The sequence below is a fragment of the Vipera ursinii genome (assembly GCF_947247035.1).
Source record: "Vipera ursinii genome assembly, chromosome: 12".
Lineage (NCBI taxonomy): Eukaryota > Metazoa > Chordata > Lepidosauria > Squamata > Viperidae > Vipera > Vipera ursinii.
The window spans coordinates 11,464,857-11,476,161 of NC_139525.1; positions in this window are offsets into that span (position 1 = coordinate 11,464,857).

The following is an 11,305-nucleotide window of genomic DNA, read 5'->3' on the forward strand; positions in this document are numbered from 1 at the left end:
GGGGAGGGGAAGGGGGGAGAGAGAAAAATAAAACTGCCCTCTCTGCCCAACGTCTGGGAGACGCGCAGAGGCGAGGCTGGATCGGGAAGGCGCGCAGAGACGAGGCTGGATCGGGGAGGCGCGCAGAGGCGAGGCTGGATCGGGGAGGCGCGCAGAGGCGAGGCTGGATCGGGGAGGCGCGCAGAGGCGAGGCTGGATCGGGGAGGCGCGCAGAGGCGAGGCTGGATCGGGGAGGCGCGCAGAGGCGAGGCTGGATCGGGGAGGCGCGCAGAGGCGAGGCTGGATCGGGGAGACGCGCAGAGGCGAGGCTGGATCGGGGAGGCGCGCAGAGGCGAGGCTGGATCGGGGAGGCGCGCAGAGGCGAGGCTGGATCGGGGAGGCGCGCAGAGGGGAGGCTGGATCGGGGAGGCGCGCAGAGGCGAGGCTGGATCGGGGAGACGCGCAGAGGCGAGGCTGGATCGGGGAGGCGCGCAGAGGCGAGGCTGGGTTAGGAAATCCGAGTCTCCAGGTCCGTTCGCCGAACCGGGAGGCTCTGTAAAAAAGCGCCGTTGGTTTCGGAAGGCGTGGGGAGCCCTTAGATTAAGGGAGGGAGAGGGAGTGAAAGAGGGGAAGGAAGGAAAGAAAGGGACTCGGGTAGAAACAACGAGGGGGATGGAAGAGGGAGAGGTAACTGGGGAGGGGGAGGGGATGGCCGAGAGGGTTGCGGGGGGGGGGGAAGCGGCCGGCCCCTCCTTAAGGGGGGGGGATAAAGAGCAGGGGCTCAGCGCTGCCTTCTCTTGGCCAACGGGGAAGGAAAGGCCGGGTTCTTTTTCGCCCTAGCAAAGTGGTGGATGGGGGGGGAGAGAGAAGATGGGGAGGGGGCGAAGGAGACGAAGCGCGCTTTCTCACCCCTTTGGCCTCTCGCAGTCCGGAGAAGGCGACTGGCCCCTACGAGGAAGGGGAGGGGGGGAGGGAGGGAGGGAGGGGGGGGGTCCACTGAGTAATGTCATAATAAGCAAAGTTGTCGATTGTTGTCAAGCCAAAAAACCTCGCTGGGGAAGGGGTGTGTGTGTGTGTGTGCGCGTGTTTCTGTGAATTTTAATTTAATTTCTAATTCTCTTCCTTGGCTTAGAAGTCAGTCGGACTTTCTCCTGAGTAGGTTGGGTGTGCTTGGACTCCGGGAAGCCCCTTTCAGCGGCCCGGACAGTTATTTACTAAAAAAAAAAAAGTAGAGCCCGCTGACTTCTGTGGGGGCTGATCTCCTGTTGGCACCCGTGGCCTTAAGGCAGGCAAGGCTTCTGAAGACGGGATAGATCTCTCTAAAACTTGCTCCCTGGTGGGATAAAGATTCAAATCCTATAAAGGGTGGGCAACAGGTCAACCTTCGCCCACGTTCTCGGTTTCCTGGACTCCCGCTTTCCATCCCCCCCCTCCGTCAAATCTGTGGGCTGGGCGTGATGGGAGGTATAGTCCATGATGCCGGAGTAAGGAGGGGGGAATCCACCCCACTCCGAAGGTTGCGGTTTATCTTTTACGAGGGCGCAATCCTCTGCTTCTAAGCGGACATTGCTTTCGATAGGAGCGGGAGCACGGTCAGCACAACCAGACGCAATGGGTAAACGGTTTGAGATAGATAGATAGATAGATAGATAGATAGATGATAGATAGATAGATAGATAGATAGATAGATAGACAGACAGACAGACAGAAATAGAGAGATAGAGACAGACAGACAGACAGATAGATAGAAAGATATAGAGATGATGGATAGATGAGAGAGAGAGAAAAATAGAGAGATAGAGACAGACAGAGAGAGAGACATAGAGAGAGAGAGAGATACAAATAGAGAGATAGAGACAGACAGACAGAGAGACAGATATAGAGATGATGGATAGATTAGATAGATAGAGAGAGAGAGAGAGAAATAGAGAGAGACAGAGACAAATAGAGACAGACAGACAGACAGACAGAGAGACAGATAGATAGATATAGAGATGATGGATAGATTAGATAGAGAGAGAGAGAAATAGAGAGAGAGAGAGACAGAGACAAATAGAGACAGACAGAGAGACAGACAGATAGATAAGTGTTAGGTAGGTAGGTAGGTAGGTAGGCAGGCAGATAGATGATTGATAGGAAGACAGACAGGTAGATGTAAACAACGGATTTCACCTCTGGCTGGAGCTTTCTTAAGATCTCTATTTTTAAGGCGAGAGACCCTAACTAACCCATCAGTTGAGATAGGAGGGGAAGAGAGAAGCGACGAAGCGGAAGGGGAACACGGTTTAAACCCAGGGAAACTGACTGGGTGCGGGTCCCGGAAAGCCAGAGCTCCGGTCAGCTTTTTCAAACGGCGTTGCTCCCCCATGACCTTTTGCCCCTCCCCCCCCGTACACGATTTCTGGAGTGACTTAGGAGAAGCTGAGATCTCCCCAGGATCGCAGCAAGCACAGGAAGACGATGCAAGTCGAAAACGGTAGAAATACGGAAGCCAGACAATGTCTAAACAGACGGTTGTTCCCTGGTTCCGTTGCAAGCCTAGGGCGGGGGGGAGGCGGGGGGGGGGGTCAGCAATCGACCGAAATTTTTTTGTTTTGTTCTCCTCCTCCATTTCGTTCTCGGTCTCTCTCACACGCGCATAAAGCAGGCAGACACGCGCCTGGTTGTGAACAGAGTTGCTCAAATCCAATCTGAAATCTTAGCCGCTCAACTGGATCCCCAACAGCGTCAGGACTTCGTATTACTTCAGTCGCATTTCACTCCCTAATAATAAGCGCTTTAGGATTACAATCCACAACTAGTTTTTTTTTTTAAAAAAATAAGCATTTGCACAGCAGCCTTCATAATCGTGTGTGTGTGTGTGTGTGTGTGTGTGTTCATGCCCGGCAACTGAATAGGTTAAAAATTTCATTTAAAAAAAACCCCCAGCAAAATGGAATAAAATACACAATACATCGAAGCAGGAGAGTGAAGCCATGTTTGCCAAACGCCTACCTAAAGTAGGCACCGAAGAGATTCAACAGCCTCTGAGTCCTTTTCATCGCGAGTAGATGGTCTCTAATATTTTTTGCATTATCCTTGTTTGCATCCAAGGGAACAACCCCACTGCGCGCGGAAGTTTTTACTGCGGAGTGCCTAACCGGGGAAGAAATCTCTGGACAGCTCCGCTTTTCATTTGCAAACATTTCCCATTGATGCAACAATAGGATAATTAGAGAGCTCTGCAAGAATTTTCACTTGAATCGGTGTAGGTCTGCTGGGCACTACACCCCCCCCCCCATTTTTAGCTCCGTGGTCTTCTGCGTAAGCGTTAACTCGCATCGCAGCCTACAGTACATCTTTCAAAACCAAAGGAATTTTCTAAGGTGTGCAGGATTGCAACAGATATCTCCTTGTCTGTCCTCCTTGGAGTGGCAATATTGTAGACGTAATTTCAGAACACCGTGGTTCGGGTTTTGATTTTAATTAAAAAAAACAAAACTCCACTCTAGATTGGCTTCTGAAGTTTGAGCACAAGCCTTTCACACCATAGATTCCCACCATTGCAAGCAAGTGACTGGATTTTCTCTTTCTTTTTTTTTTTTTTTGAGGTCAGCCTGAAAAAGGATTGCACCATTATTTTTCTGTCCCAGCCAGCCAGAAAAAAAAGGACCTGGGGATAGGCAGACTTTTGTGGTTTGATGGTATTAAACCTATTTTCATAGGATGTAGTATATAAGCTGTTCCGACTGAAGCTGCCGTTTGCAATTGACTGATGGCGAGTTTGTCAATGCCGATGATGGTGTTCAAGTGGTGCTCTAATTGTTTTGGGATTGCACCCAAGGGGCCTATTACTATTGGTACTACCCTTGCTTGCCTTTGCCAAAGTCGTTCTACTTCTATTCTCAGGTCTTTATATTTTGTTATCCTTTCTCTTCTGTTCTGCTGCCTCCAGGTACTGCAATGTCTTTATCCAGACTTTTGGGGGGGGAGGGCGTGTGTCTTTCTTATCAACAATTGTGAAGAGTTCATGTGGCAGGTGCCTATCTGTTTGAATTCTAAAATCCCAGAGCACTTTAGTGTCATCATTTTCTAGGACTTTCTCATTTTATGGTCCCACCCGTCCTTGCTCTCACGGAAGTGATATTTCTTTCTTGAGGATCTTTCAGTGCGCCGGTGTTGCTACTTTGCTGTGGCTTATGGTCCGTTTGTGCAATATTCTTGCAACAGTTAACTAGATGGCCTACCATTTCTTCAGCTGCCTGCAAAATTATTATTATTACAGCAATGCTGTTGCTAGGTTTCAATCTACAACCAAATTGCTATATTTTTATTTTGTCTGGCTTGAATAAAATAGTTTACATTCTCCAGGGCCGGGCAGGGCTGGATAAGATATCTAATCATCACCTCCCCACTTTTAAATAAAAAGTTCTTGTATCTTGATGCACCTCCTGACTCAGGTGATAAATGCTTCAAATGAATAGCTGCTCTTGCACCCCTTCCTTCCTTCCTTCCTTCCTTCCTTCCTTCCTTCCTTCCTTCCTTCCTTCCTATCCACCTTCCTTCCTTCCCATCCATCTTCCTTCTTATCCACCTTCCTTCCTTCCTTCCTTCCTTCCTTCCTTCCTTCCTTCCTTCCTTCCTTCCTCCCCATCTATCTTCCTTCCTATCCACCTTCCTTCCTTCCTCCCTTCCTCCCCATCCATCTTCCTTCCTTCCTTCCTTCCTTCCTTCCTTCCTTCCTTCCTTCCCATCCATCTTCCTTCCTTCCCATCCACCTTCCTTCCTTCGTTCCTTCCTGCCTTCCTTCCTTCCTTCCTTCCTTCCTTCCTTCCTCCCCATCTATCTTCCTTCTTATCCACCTTCCTTCCTTCCTTCCTTCCTTCCTTCCTTCCTTCCTTCCTTCCTTCCTCCCCATCTATCTTCCTTCCTATCCACCTTCCTTCCTTCCTCCCTTCCTCCCCATCCATCTTCCTTCCTTCCTTTCCTTCCTTCCTTCCTTCCCATCCATCTTCCTTCCTATCCACCTTCCTTCCTTCCTTCCTTCCTTCCTTCCTTCCTTCCTTCCTTCCTTCCTTCCTTCCTTCCTCTTTTTAAAAGATAATAGTTACTGCAGGGATAAATAAATCCCTTAAAACAGGGAGTAGCAAATCTGGGGATCCATAAAGGGAGCCAGTGATCAGTGGCTGCATCCATTTCACACCTATAGAGGAACCACCTTAAGTTCCCTTCCCCAGTTCTCTCTATTTCATTTAAAACAATGTTTAGTTTAGAAAAAACACACGATTAAATGTAAAACCACCTGCTTGTAAAGGTTGAATCCATTTGATATGTTAGCCTTGGCTCCTGGTGACTGCCTCCTTGTGAGTCCCTGCAGTTTTCTTGGCAAGGTTTTTCAGAAGTGGTTTGCCATTGCCTCCTTCCTAGGGCTGAGAGAGAGTGACTGGCCCAAGGTCACCCAGCTGGCTTAGTGCCTAAGGCAGGACTAGAACTCAGGGTTTCTTGGTTTCTAGCCCCGGGTCACACCAAACTAGCTCTCTATTCATACAGAATGAAAATAGGTTATAGGAGGAAGAGAGAAATGTTGCATCAAAGTCATTTTCTGAAGTAATGAAGATGCTGGTGGTGGAAGCCCTAGTGCCATACACACACACACACATACACACCAGCTTCACAGGATGGGAAACTGGTGGCAGTTGTGCAAAGTGTATGCCTGGAAAAGCTGAGCAAAGTTAGAAACAGTATAGTGGCATGGGTAACCAGTAGAAAGCCCCAAAGCTGTAAAATATCAATCAGTCTATCTATCTATCTATCTATCTATCTATCTATCTATCTATCTATCTATCCATTAACCTACCTATCCATCCACCTATCACCTCTCTCACACACTCACTCACTCACTCACTCACTCACTCACACACAAACATTTATCCATCATTGATCTATCTACCTACCTAGAAATCTCAAAGGTGTAAACTAGCCTGGAAATTATCCATACATCCATCCCCGATGAAGGCAACAGTGTTTGCCAAGAAAATTGTGAAAGGTGAGCCTGCTGTTGGCAGCTGATAAGACCTGAAGGACAGCCTCAAATTAAATTGCCAGGTGGGTGGTGGCATCTCCATAGCTCCAACCAGGGTGTAGGTGGGTGAAGAAAACCTCTCTTCCCCATAATGCTTCCCTTAAGTGCTATCAGTGTGAAGGGTGTGTGCGTTCCAGTGACCACGTTCAAGTGCAACACACCTTTTTAAAATTTGGAAGTTCTCACCTATCTTCCACCCGACTCCTTGTTTGTTTGGTTTTTTTTTGTTTTTTGTTTGTTTTTAAGGGCTCCAGAGAACCTCCTAGGGCAGGGGTAGGCAACCTTGGCTCTTTTGTGACTCATGGACTTCAACTTCCAGAATTCCTGAGCCAGCATAGCTGACTCAGGAATTCTGGGAGTTGAAGTCCATGAGTCATAAAAGAGCCAAGGTTGCCTACCCCTGTCCTAGGGCCTAGTGCAATTTAATCCGGGGGGGGGGGTCCGTGCATAGCCAGGAGGGCCCAATGACTGCAATATCCTCTTGAGCAGGGGTCCCCAACACCCCCCACCCCCCACCCCTGTCCGTGGACCGGTACCAGGCCGCAGCATGCCAGCAACCGGTCCAAACAAACAAGCCAAGTCCCATCTGCGGGATGCAGGCAGCACACAAAACCATACCCCCGTCCGGTCCGCGGAAAAACCTTTCTCCGGGGAAGCGGTCCCTGGGGCCTCCAAAGTTGGGCACCTCTGTTCTTGAGAATCTGAAACGGAGAGAGCCTTTGGCGGGTTGTCTCCATTGAAGCGCTCTTCCGCGTCCAAACAGCAGATGGCGCCCCAATTCGCCCAGGGCCCCGGACTCTAGTAAAGTTTTTTGCTAGCTCAGGGCCCAGGGAAATATTCTGCAGAATAGAAGAATTGAGTTTGTCTCACCTGCCCTGCAGATCCAAATTTATGTCTGGGCAATCCTACTGGATTCTTCCACTAGAGCAGGGGTCTTCGAACTTGGCCCTTTTATGACTTGTGGACTTCAACTCCCAGAATTCCTCAGCCAGCTTTGCTGGCTGAGGAATTCTGGGAGTTGAAGTCCACAAGTCATAAAAGGGCCAAGTTTGAAGACCCCTGCACTAGAGCAAAGCGATTGGACAGATTCGTCTCAAAATCGCCGTTCTCCTCTGACCGCTTATCGCTCTTTCTTTATTTTTATTTGTATTTTTTTATTGAAAAGTTTTTCAGTACATTTTATCTGTAACAAAACAAAACCCCTCCCAACCCCCTCCCCTCTTCCCAACCCTCCCCCAACCCCTCCCTCCCTCCCTTTCCCCCCTCCCCGACTTCCCAGAGCTAAATACAAGGTATAAAAGTAAAAACAATCATAATCTACCATATGCAAACGACAATAAGCTATTAAGTCTATCGCACTTTAACTCTTATAAAATGACTTCGCTTAAAGCGAAGATGGACAGACCGTGGAAAAGAGCGTGTGAAAACGATGCAGACGAAATACTATAAGCTCTGTATACCCCCCCCCCCTCTACTCCAAGAGATTTAGGTGGAATGATCCCCGCTCTAAACCGTCCCACCCTTTTCCAATTTGAGCTCTTTGCCTGCGTGCCTTTCAGCCTGTTCACACGTGCGCTTTGCTCCGAGGATGGAAAGGGGCGGCGGTTTCCTCGAGAAAAGAAGCACGTTGTAGAGAAGATGCGTCGGTATGAGAGTCACCCAATATAAATATCACATCAATACTTATTCAAATGCTAAATGAAACTTTTTAGTCCCATATTTATTCTGGATGTAATCAATTATTTGTAGTTTTATTTTCCGTGAGGTCTGCATCGTTTTCCCACGCGTCTTTTCCACGGTCTCTCCATCTTCGCTTTAAGCGCGCGTCCCGGTCTGTGGTCGCTTCCAGCGTCAAAACGATTGACGGCGGTGCGGTTGCGGATTGGGGTCTGATCGCTTGACTCTGTCGTCAGTTTCCCTTTTGGAACCCAGATGGACAGTTCCGCGTCCATTTTCTGCTAGGTTTTTTTTTTCCCCTTGTAAAATGAGGGCGAGGTGGACCAAGTCACAGAATGGGTCCCACTCGATCAAAAGCATCCACAAAAGACACATAAAACCAGAGGGAGCACATATATTCACGGCAGCCAGAATCGTATTTGCCCAACACTGGGGAAAAATGAACACTTATCAACTGAAGAAGTACTAATTAAGAAAATTCTAGAGTGTGCAGAAATGGATAGATTGACTTTAAAGATGAAAGACAAAGAAGACTCGGCGTCCTTTAGCGCATGGGATAATTTCTATCAATGGGTAGAAAGAAAAGAGCCAGAGAGAAAAGGACGCCATATGTGATTTTGAATATATATTAGCAAGAAGAAGGCTATTGAGTGATTAATTAACATATTGTTTATGATAATTAACTATATCTATTATTGTTAGTTAAATACATGTACATTATGCTGTTTGCTAAATATTGAAAATGTTATTTGGAAAAACCCCAACCCTAACCCCAATCCCAACCCCACTTATCCCTAACCATATATTAGTTTTCATCAGTCAGCTAACTAATAAGTTTGAAATGCATATCAGTCTCCCTTAATTCTTTGTTAGTAATTTACATAAATATATGAGCTGTCACCGGTGTGACTACTGCCTGTTTGATGGCCTTCAAGATAGGCTGAAACAGGAAATAAAGATTTGCCCCATGTTTGGGGCCTAGCAAGGTAATCTAAATAATTAACAAGTATTTGACATATACACACACATATATATATACACACACTATATACACACACCCACACACCCACACACACACATATATTTCTACCCATTGATAGAAATTATCCCATGTGCTAAAGGACGCCGAGTCTTCTTTCTCTTTAATCTTTAAAGTCAATCTATCCATTTCTGCAAACTCTAGAATTTTCTTAATTAGTACTTCAGTTGATAAGTGTTCATTTCCCCCCAGTGTTGGGCAAATACACGGACCGTCTTGGCTGGAGACAGGCGGAAGAGGCCTTCGTCCTGCAGTGGATAGACTGTGGCTAGAATGAGGATGCTGGTGAATCCTATTGAATTATTAGAAATGACTTTCAACTAAGGCAACGAGGCAGGCTTGCAAAATAGACAATCTTAAGTGCTGGAGAGAAATACCCAGAATACATTAGTGGAAGGGCTGTGCTGTGAATTCCTATTCTGCATCACCTTTTGCCTAGGAAATCTTAGAAAGCAGAAGTAGGCAACTGGTGAAAACTTACTTTTGAAATGATTGGCGTTTTATTGAGTGAACGCCACTCTTTTTCAAGCTTTAGCAGCTAATAATATCACCCTGCTTTGAACTGCTTATATTCTTAGACGCTGTCTTAATAACCCATGGGTCTTTGGTTAAGATTGGAATGATTAAGTTCTCATCAGTCTTAAGACTAAATCTCACTGTGGAAATTAATAATAATAATAATAATAATAATAATAATAATAATAATAATAATAATAATAATAATAATAATAATATGTTTTTAATTTATGATAGGTATCGGAAAAGGTGACTCTCATACCGACGCATCTTCTCTACAACGTGCTTCCTTTCTCGAGGAAACCGCCGCCCCTTTCCATCCTCGGAGCAAAGCGCACGTGTGAACAGGCTGAAAGGCACGCAGGCAAAGAGCTCAAATTGGAAAAGGGTGGGACGGTTTAGAGCGGGGATCATTCCACCTAAATCGCTTGGAGTAGGGCGGTGGGGGGGATAAAGAGCTTATAGTATTTCGTCATCTTTTTATAAGAGGGGAGACAGGCTACCTGAAAACTGAGAAGGGAGGCGACAGATCAGAGGCTTTAGAAAAGCGCGGGGGGGGGGGAGTTGGGTTCCAATTATACCCACGTTCCTCTTTCAAGGGAGAAGATCGCCAAGGATCAGCTGGTCCTGTGCTTGGAAAGTTTGTCGGCAGTCAGGGAATTGACCAACCGCCTTATCAATTACAAAGGAAGCAATCGCAGATCTGTGGCGCTTTGGATTCCCAACGAAAGGCGCTGAGTGAGCGATCCAACTGCGCTCTCTGCGGGGTGGTGGGGATCTGGCAGGACGTGATGGGGAACAGAGGAGGCCTTGGACTTAGGAAACGTTTACCAAGTGTGGTTTTTGTTTTTGTTTTTTTACACTTAGCGTGTTTTTCACGCGATCTGGACTCAGCCTACTCTCCCAGAAAAATCAGATGAGCGATTGGATGCGTGGAGGGAATGTTATTAGTTGAAGAGGGGTCAAAAACAAGGCTTTCCACCCCACCCCCCCACCCCCATGTGTATCAAAGGGACAGGTATGTCCGCAGCCCACGAAACTCAATACACCGTTCTAGATGTCACGTTGTCTTTTTTCCAATGGGTTGACCACAACTCCCATTATGCGCAGCTAGTCCATTCCTCCAGGTCCTAGCAAGGCTGAAAATCTCGTTGTCCTGGGCGGGATACAGCCCGACTTCGTGGAAAAAACAGAGCCGTCGGGTTCTTGCAACAGGGAATTGCAACCTGCTACCGCTAGAAATCCGGACCATACTTCCACGCCCGGCGAAAGTTAGGATTTAGCTAGGACTTCACCGCGACAGAGGCTCTGTAAAACCCCACATAGCTGGGCGTTAAGATTTATATCTCGGATAAGATGAGATATAAATCGCCCTGGGCGCCTTTACACTGCTCGCCCACCCACCCAGATTCGTAGCAAGTCCACGCGAAGCTTGGAGCGCGAGTGGTCAATAAAACACGCGAGTCAAGCGGCTTGCGCAAGCTCAGCCTGAAAAGAAAAGAGAAAAAAAAAGCTTGGCATTTGGCGGGCCTCGCGAAACCCCTGCGGGATCTCAATTGGACAAGGCCACGCCAGAAATATCTCCCCTTATTTTTCCGGCAAGTAAGAGAAATAATCGGAGGTCCGAGACGCCTCGCCGTGGGAATCCGTGCTGGCGAAGCGCTGTGGACACGATGCCCTGGGCACGCTCAGAAAACTCGTTTCCCCCCCCCCCCCACACACACACATACACGCACGCCTTCGAGGCCAATAAGCGCTTGGGGGCTTGGGCTGGGAGGGGGCGAGGGAAGGCTTCTCCCCTTCGGCCTTCCAGAAAATCAGAGTTTTAGCTGGAAGGCAGAGAGAGTCTGATGGGCGCCGTTTCCTCCCTGCTTTTCCGCACCGTGGGGTTCCCTCCCTCCCCTCCTTCCTTCCTTCCTTCCTTCCTTCCTTCCTTCCTTCCTTCCTTCCTTCCTTCCTTCCTTCCTTCCTTTCTTTTCTTTCTTTCTTTCTTTCTTTCTTTCTTTCTTTCTTTCTTTCTTTTCCTTCCTTCC